Here is a 9,071-nt window from a genome sequence, read left to right as displayed (position 1 = left end):
TACCATACCCAGATAGGAAGTCAGTGAGATTTCACTAGAAGCCCTATGGAAAAATGACCCATTAATCTTTTTAGAGAGTTCCATCTTAGGGTTTTCTGTGTGCCAATATTATTGATCTAAAGTAGTTGGAAAGGAATAAGAAACACCACTCAAACTGTAAGCTTTCTCTACTATTTTCTAATATTGATAAATACTGATTTATATCTCTAGATCAGAACAAGACCAATTCCAATATATCTTCCAAAGTTGGATTAGGATTTTATTACAGTCTCCTATATCTCCCTTTCATGAAATATACCAACTTCAACTCTATGCATTTTTTTTTTTTTATTTTGGTACCAGGATTGAATCCTGGGGTGATGCACAAAACCCCCAGTCCTTTTTATTTTTTAGTTTGAGACAGTGTCTAAGTTGCTTAAGGGCTCACTAAATTGCTGAGGCTGGCCTTGAGATTTGTATTCTCCTACCTTAGCCTTCTGAGTCACTGGGATTACAGGCATGCTCCCACTGCACCTGACTTTTATGCATTTTCTAAATTGCATTATTCCATAAACTTAAAGTATGACCTATAGATTTATTTGTTACCAGTGATAGCTCCTCAACTATTTGTTTGTCTGAGGTGATATCATTTTGGAAATTTAAAAGTAAGCATTTAGAAGTTTGTTTTGTTTTGTTTGGTGATGCTGGGGATTGAACCCAGGGCCTTGTGCTTGTAAGGCAAGAAGTCTACCAACTGAGCTATATTTCCAGTTCTAGAAATTTTTGTAACAAATTTTCATTTCCATAAAATTCAAGCTCCAAATTGGGTTTAGATGTTTGTTGTTTGACTTCTTTGGTATACTGCATGTCAAGTTAGCTGCTTAGAAATGCTTAGTGGGATCATCTTCCAGTCTGAAATATTTTAAGATTAATCTGTTGTCTGTATCCTAAAGGTGCAATAAAAACTCAGAAAACAAAAGCATTTTTATACCTTGTCTTTACAATTTAATTTTAGTAAAGTATTTAAAAGAAAAAGCAATTATAATTTAACAATATTAATTAAATTAGAAATGTTAAATTTCTATAATTTATATTATTTATTTGAACCTTAATTTTTATCTGAAGTTATAAAATTTAGGAAAGGAAAGCCATACCTTTTCTGAATGTGGCAGTGATATCAAAAGAATGGCAATGGAAGTAATTTTAAATCAATAAATAACAAAAGGATTTTTAATAATTTATAGAAGTACGATTCCTCACTAAGTTTGGTTTTGTAATCAAGGGTGAAGTATGAAATGTTAAAAAAAACAGTGTGCTTTTTAAATAGTAGTATATGTTAAAACAATGAAACCATCAAAACATAAAGCAACATTCACCAAAAATATAAATAAATAAGTTTAAACCCAAAAACTTTTCCAAAAATATCTTATCTTAAAACTCTGACAAAAGCAGAAAAGCAGTTCATTACTTTTTATAGAGCATTAATAATGTAAAGACTTCTTATAAAGTAGAATTCAGGTTGCTAAAGCTAATTAAAAAATACATATGCTACTGTGGAAAGGATAAGGAAAATCTACATTAAATGTTTTGTTTGAAAATATTGAATGGATCTGTGACAGCATCATTGAATATATTGAGAAACTGGATAATTGAACAACAAAATCAGTGAACCTGGATTTCTATTTCCATTCAACAGTAAGAGGTGCCCCTCCACTTTTAGGCTGGTTTGGTTTCACAGAAGACCTAGTGGAAAGTAAATACTTTTCTACTATCAAGCAGTGATGAAGAAAATACCTTAGTGTCACTGAGGCCATGAAGGGAATAGCACAAAGGCATTCCTATCCTCCCATTCAAGGTGGCATCCATGGAGGTATAATGGGGAGCCAGGACTCTCACCTCTTCTGTTGAGAAAAGAGCTCTAAAATCAATAATCTATGCTTAGTTTTCCACTTTAGAAAACTAAAAAAGGAAGATCCAATTAAATCCAAAGTAGGAAGAAAAATAAATAATACAAGTTGGAGAAGAAAACAATGAAAATGAAAACAGTAAATCAATAGAGAAACTCAAGTCAAAATATAGGTCTCTGAAAGATTCAACATACTCAAAGGCCTAAGGAAAAAAAGACACAATTACTATATCAGCAGTGAAAGTGGGTTGTCACTAAGATATCATCTGTACTGCAGCCATAGGCATGGACACCACTGTGTGATTCACTATTTAAGAGACTACTCTTCAAAGGATTCTGAGAGGAAGTGAGAAGAGTGAAACAGAGAAAGACAAGGAGGAGGAAAAGGAGGAAGGGAGGTAGGGAAGGAGCCTGCTGAGCCAGCTACTTGGGTCCATGCTAACAACAAAAGTCAACCAGTACAAATGCAAAACACAGGCAGTGCCACAAAACTGGTAGAACATGCAGTGGAAACATGAATTTTAATAGCAAAAGTAAATGCTTAGGGAGATTTAAATACAACACTTTCTAGAGATAAATATATGAATTTACAACTCTGTATTCTATCGATAAATGAAAGGAGACTGACTTGCCTAAAGATATAGCAACATAGAAAGCAAAAATATTTTTAAAAATCCTAAAGGAAAAGAACGTGGAGTCAAAATCCAAGAGGAACAAGACATAAATAATGCATATCAACAATAATTAAAACAAGTGTTAAGGAGAATTATGAATTAAAATAGAGACCGCAATGTAAAAACTGACAGGATTGAGAGAATTCCAGGCTGTTTTGATTTGAGAAAACACGCACATATAAATACAAACACACACACACACACACAAAATCACACACAGACACACAGGCACACACATAACCCACATATACGGATTATATTATTTTAAAATCCCTTTATTTTTAGTATAAAGAAAAAGCTATGAACAAGTTTGTGTTCAAAAACAGGAAAATTTAAGGAGCAGGAAACTCCTTTCATAGAATTGACCACATGAGACTTCTGGTAAATACAATGTAGTTTTGCCAGTGAAGGCACTGAGAAATTGTCTCATTTGTTTCTATCAGTTCTTAAATAGTGATGAAATGAGAGAAATAGTCCTCAACAATTTCATAGCACTGTCCTCAGATCTTCCTTTTTATATCCTGAAACTCTATTAGAATAATCATTAGGTAGCTCTGACTGAATGTGCATCACAGCAACAAATACTTCTAATTATAGAATTTAAAATAGCATTGCATAGTTTATATACTTAATTTTCAGTAATATTATAATGCTTTGGGAATATAAAAATGCAGCTTTTAGTCAGGATTTTTGAAACATAAAAAAAGTTTTGCTAGAATTTATTCTTATGACTTAATTGGAATCACTGAACTTTTGAACATTAGAAATAATCTGTATTTTCAGAATTGTAATAACACAGATATATATATATATATATATATATATATATATATATATATATATATATATATATATATGAAACATTTGTAAATGCATGCATATTTGGGGACAAATATAACTTTTGCTCAATCCAGAAATTCTCTCCTTAAAATTAATAGAGAAAGAAAACACTTTTATATATTAAATAGTTATTAAGCCAGAAGATAATATGTACCCTCGTCAATCTGGTAAAAAATTGGAAAAGCAAAATAAATTACATCCATTTTATATAGCTTAGCAGGTACAATCCATTACATACATGCTTTTAAGATAAGCAATAACTAGTCCTCAGGTAAGAGGACTTGACAGCACCATTTGTCACAAGTAGTTTGTCCTAAATTTGTGCAGCAATTGGGGTGATCATCATTGTTAGCTAATTGGTTTCATCCAGAGAAGAAACAGACTTCTCAATGACAAGAGATTTTTCTGCACCATGAAGTAAGGGGCCTCCCACATTAGAATCCTAGTCCCCCACAGAAACCTGGAGATAGGAGGGATACTTCCTTGATATTTACATTTCGAGGAAATGGCCCATGGGTCCTTGAGAATGATATTACCAAGTCATAAAGCTAACTAAAGATACATTTAATTTCCCAGAGGGTTTACATACATATGAAAGAAAAGAGAAAGTATTTATAATTACAAGTTTTCTAAAGTAAATGCTATAAGAATAAGGAAAAAGGGGGAATCTTATTTTTACAGCGATAATTAAATCTATTTAAAATCTTTGTCTTAAGTATGAAAATGCACATCCACATACACACATATGTATGTGCTCTTAGTCCTCTTCTTATCTTTATTTCCTGGACCTGTTAATCGGGACTGTATCCTACACCTGACTTCAATCAACATTTGCATTATCAACATCAATATCATCAACATTGCTATGGAATTTTGTCCTTTTTCTTTAAATGAAATATACCCCCTTAAGTGATTCAGCTTTTTCAGTTTCACATTAATGAAGTTGCTAAATATGTCTATGCAAGTGTCATAAAAATATTCAGGAATTTTAAAAAATCCTAGTTACTTTTCTTTCCTTTTGTGTGCAATCTCTCTCTCTCCCTTTCTCCCATCTCTCTCTCTCTCTCTCTCTCTCTCTCTCTCTCTCTCTATATATATATATATATATATATATATATATATATATATATATATATATCCTGATAGGTTTACCTATTCACCTGTTGAATGACATCTGGGTTGTTTCTAGGGCTAGACCATTACAAATAACACTACTATGGACACCTATGTGATAATATTGATGTGGACATAAAATTTTATTTCTCTTGGCTAAATATCAGAGAAGAATTTCTAGATAACGTTTTTAAAACATTTCCCAATAAATACACAATTCTATTGGCCTTAGTTCTCATACCATACATTAGATCTCTACTTTATTGAACTTCTACATCTACTATTTTGTTTCCTTTGACTTACACCACTTTCATTACCATTCGCCTTCCACCATGATATCCACTGCTTCATTCACTAACTCTGTGCATTGGAGACATATGTAGCCACATATTTTGTGTATGTGTGTGTATGTGTGTGTGTGTATTTATGTATACATATATTAATATATTCCATATAATTTAGATAACACTTTCTTTTCTCTTTGGACTATTTCACTTTAAAATAAGCCTCTATTCCCATAACCTGAAATTCACATATGATCTTACTGGCTTCAGAAATCCCTGTTCATCTTATATGTCTCATTAGAAAAATATCCACATTTGGCAGTAACAGTGTCCAAGGGAGTCATGGCTATTAATTATTGAGATTCAATTCACTTTCCACAAACTATTTTAAACTTTTCAAACCCATTCCCCATCCCAGAGTAAGATCAGCAGAACAAGGGAGAAAACTGAAACTAGTACCAATTACCGAATTACCTTTAACTTTAGTGATTATCCATTCTCTGGTAGGGTTTTATTCCTCAGTGCTTTTTAAATTTTTGTGGTTCTGTTGGTTAGAGACTATTTTTACCTAACAACCAGTCTAGGAGTTTAAACTATAAAGCACCATAGAATATAATATGTTTCATATATTAATGGCAGGTAATATTTTAATTTGTAAGTCAGGCTCAACAATAATATAAGAATTTTAGTTTTAAAAATCTCAAATAATTCTTGAGAGCTGGGTTTGTAGCTCAGTGGAAGAGCACTTGCCTAGCATGTGTAAGGCACTGGGTTTTATTCTCAGCACCACATATAAATAAATGAATAAAATAAATGTTCATCAACATCTCAAAAAATATTTAAAAATGTAAAATAATACTTGAGAAAAATGAACTTTTTAATTTATTTTACCCTTTATTACCATGGTCCTAAAGCTTGATAACCATTCTATAAATATGTTGACTGAAAGAGTGCATGATGATATTGCTGCAAATTCAAAATGTCATGAGGGGATATTGTTAGCTTCATATCATAAAATCGCTAGAATATTTTTGTCTCTTCAGTCTCCCAATAGTAACATTTGCATTCATGGACAGAGAACAAAAATTGAATCATTCATGTAAACTTTCTGGATTTCAAATAACCAAAATGTTTCCAGATGCCTAAGAAAATCCATAGTCTTTTGAAAAAAGAAGTATACTATTTTTCATGTACTAAGTATGAAGTTACCTGCATGCCTAAAATTCCTCATATATTAAAAACAATTTAATACCAAGCACAATAAAGTTTTAGTTCAAGACTATGATAAGTTTCTCATCCTTTTGTTTCTCCCTAGTAATCAAGTTCTCTAATGTCTGCCATTTAGCAGTTTATCAAGATGCTAAAAAAAGTGAAGTTATTCTTCTAAGGCAATTACTTCTGGTCTTGACTACCAGCCCCTCTGAGACCATCAACTAGGCCTAACAGAGGGAGACTATTGAGCTAATTGAACTTCATCTCTAATGGCTGCTAATGACTTAATGTGCTCATCCTCCCAGATAATATATTTGCATTTTAACAGGAAAATGAAATATTTTAGTTGAAGAAGTGAGTACTGGGATGATTTCAGATAGATTATAAATATTAATGCACTTTAAGTGAAGTTTCCTGGGAAAGATATGGTTGTTTATTGAAAACGAAAATGTTAGTATTAATTATTTCAAAAATGTTTGGGGAAAATTCATACGTTTGTGTAGTCAATTTAATCAAAATGTTGGTCCATTTGGGTGTGGTGGTTTCCTGCCTGTAATTCCAGCTACTTGAGAGGCTAAGGTAGGAGATTTGCAACTTTTTAAGGCCAGCCTTGACAACTTAGAGAGACTCTGTCTCAAAATAAAAATAAAAGGGGCTAGGGATGTCGTTCAGTGGAAAAGCACTTGTCTATCATGCCTGCGGTCCTGGATTCAGTTCCTACCACTATAAAAAACAAATAAATGTTGGTTCAAATGCCTAGTCAACATGGTGACTATAGTCAATGATGATATATTGTGCCCTACAAATATACAGAGAAAGTAGATGCTAATTATTCTTGTTATAAAAAGTAGTCTGTCCATCCCTATATGAAGTAATGCATTTGTTAATTGGGTAGATTTAAACATTCCATAATAATATTGTAAGGGCTCTGAAAATGGTACCACAAAGATGCATTCTCTGGCATGCTAAGCAGTCTTAGAATCAAGGTTCCTCTGACTTTCCCTTGTTTCTTCCCTCCCAGGGCAGGGTGAGACTTTCTAGAAGGTTCCCTCATGTGCTTCAAGTCTGGAGCTGCCAAAGAGAAAGCAATTTCCTCTGGTCTCTTCCCTGAGCTTTCAGTGGCTGAACTCACATCACAGGAAGAAAGACTGAAATCCAGCAACACACCTGGCCAGACTTGCCTCACACTCCAATGTTCTCTATTTAGTCACAATGAGAATCATTGACAAACTATCATCTGTTCTATTATATGTTCTTTTAGCTCACTGAGTCCCCTGAAAAATCACTTAGTGTACCCATCAAAATTGTCTGTATTCCCCATTCTCCCCTCCCTTGCAGAGATAATATATATAAACATTTGAATAATTTGGGGGTAGTGGATAAAAATCCCACTCCTGTGGACTCCTACTCCATCCCCAGTTCTGTGATATTTCCCCTTTTGCTTAAATAAATTTGCATATGAAATTTCTCCTACTTAATCTCTGTCATTTTATTCTTTCAGAGGGTGAGGAGAAATTTCCCTACACCTTCATCACATACACTTCAAAACATCATGTCATACATGATAAATCCATAAAATTTTATCTGTCCACTAAAGAAATAATAAAACAAACAATTTGTCTTTTTAACCTAGGTCAAAGAACATATAGAAAGTGAAAAGCTGAAGAGAATAAAGCTCTATTCTAAGGAATTACTAGTTGATAATAAATTTTAGCTATTTATAGTTATAATTTAATTCATAATTTTGAATTGTATCAGCTCCTTAGATTTGCTTTGAATAGACTCTTTGGGAATATAATCAATATGCAATAAGTTTCACATATTTAAAGATTATAATTTGATATGTTTGATATATCTATAAACTTTTGAAATTACTATCACAAACAAGGTATCATCTGCTACTAAAATGTGTACTTGTTCTTTTGCAATCTGTTCCTATTGTGTGCACAACACCCTGGTAGCAAGTGACCTTCTTTTCACTAGAGATAAGTTTTCATTTTTTCATAATCTACAAAATGGAATCATATAAATGTTACATATTTGTGTGAATTATCTCATTCAACAAAAATATTTTAAGATTAATTCATATTAGCACATGTTCTAATAGTGTATTACAATTTGTGACTGAGTTGTATTGCATTTTATAGCTAGAAAACACTTTGTTTGGTTATTTACCTTTTGATAGATAACTGGGCAATTTTTAATTCCTGGCTATTTTAAATGAAGATGCTAAAAGTTTCTGTATGAGAATAAGCTTTCATTTATCTTTGTTGAATTTCCTAGGACGTGAATGATTGAATCATATGGAAGGTGTCTTTAATTATTAAAAATTAACGTTTAATTTTAAAATAGTCTTAAATTTACAGAAAAATTACAAATTACTACAAAAATGTTGCATATACCTCACACTCACTTTGCCTATTACTAATATTTTACTTTAGGGTGATATATTTGACACAATTATCAAACCAATATTGAAACAATATTAGTAACCTAAATCCAAACTTTATGCCTGCTATTTATTACATTACATGCATACTATCATAATAAACCATAACTAATCCTCATGTGAGAAGACATTGGAACTCCTTATGCCACATATAGTTTATCATAAATTCACCTGCAGCCATCTGTATTTACTGCTTAGTTTTATCCTAAGGAAAAATAACAAGGGATAGCTTTGCAACTTGGAATTTGATGCCTGTCTACATTTAGGCTCCTACACTGGCACAGACACTGGAAGATATGGGGGCATTCTCTTCTTTATTGATTCCATTTCAAAAATGCTCCTCAGGACCTTGAGAAAGTGTGGGATTGTGAGAATGTTTCCTCTTGTGAGAAAGGGATCAAGGAGAGGATGTTTGCCAGGGCAGGACCTCAGTGTGGTCAGAGACCCTGGCAAGAGGCTTAGTGAGATGTTAAAAAGACTTACATATATTTCAAAAAGAAGGCAAGAACTTAAAATTAGAAGTTTATACTAAAATGTTTTATGAAAGGGGAGAAGCTGGAGTCTTTTCCTTTATTCTCAATCGGAAGAAATAAGTCTCTTATTTTAAGTTGATA

The sequence above is a fragment of the Marmota flaviventris genome, unplaced genomic scaffold (assembly GCF_047511675.1).
Source record: "Marmota flaviventris isolate mMarFla1 unplaced genomic scaffold, mMarFla1.hap1 Scaffold_44, whole genome shotgun sequence".
NCBI lineage: Eukaryota > Metazoa > Chordata > Mammalia > Rodentia > Sciuridae > Marmota > Marmota flaviventris.
The sequence above is the reverse complement of the archived record's forward strand: the minus strand, read 5'-3'. Positions refer to the sequence as shown.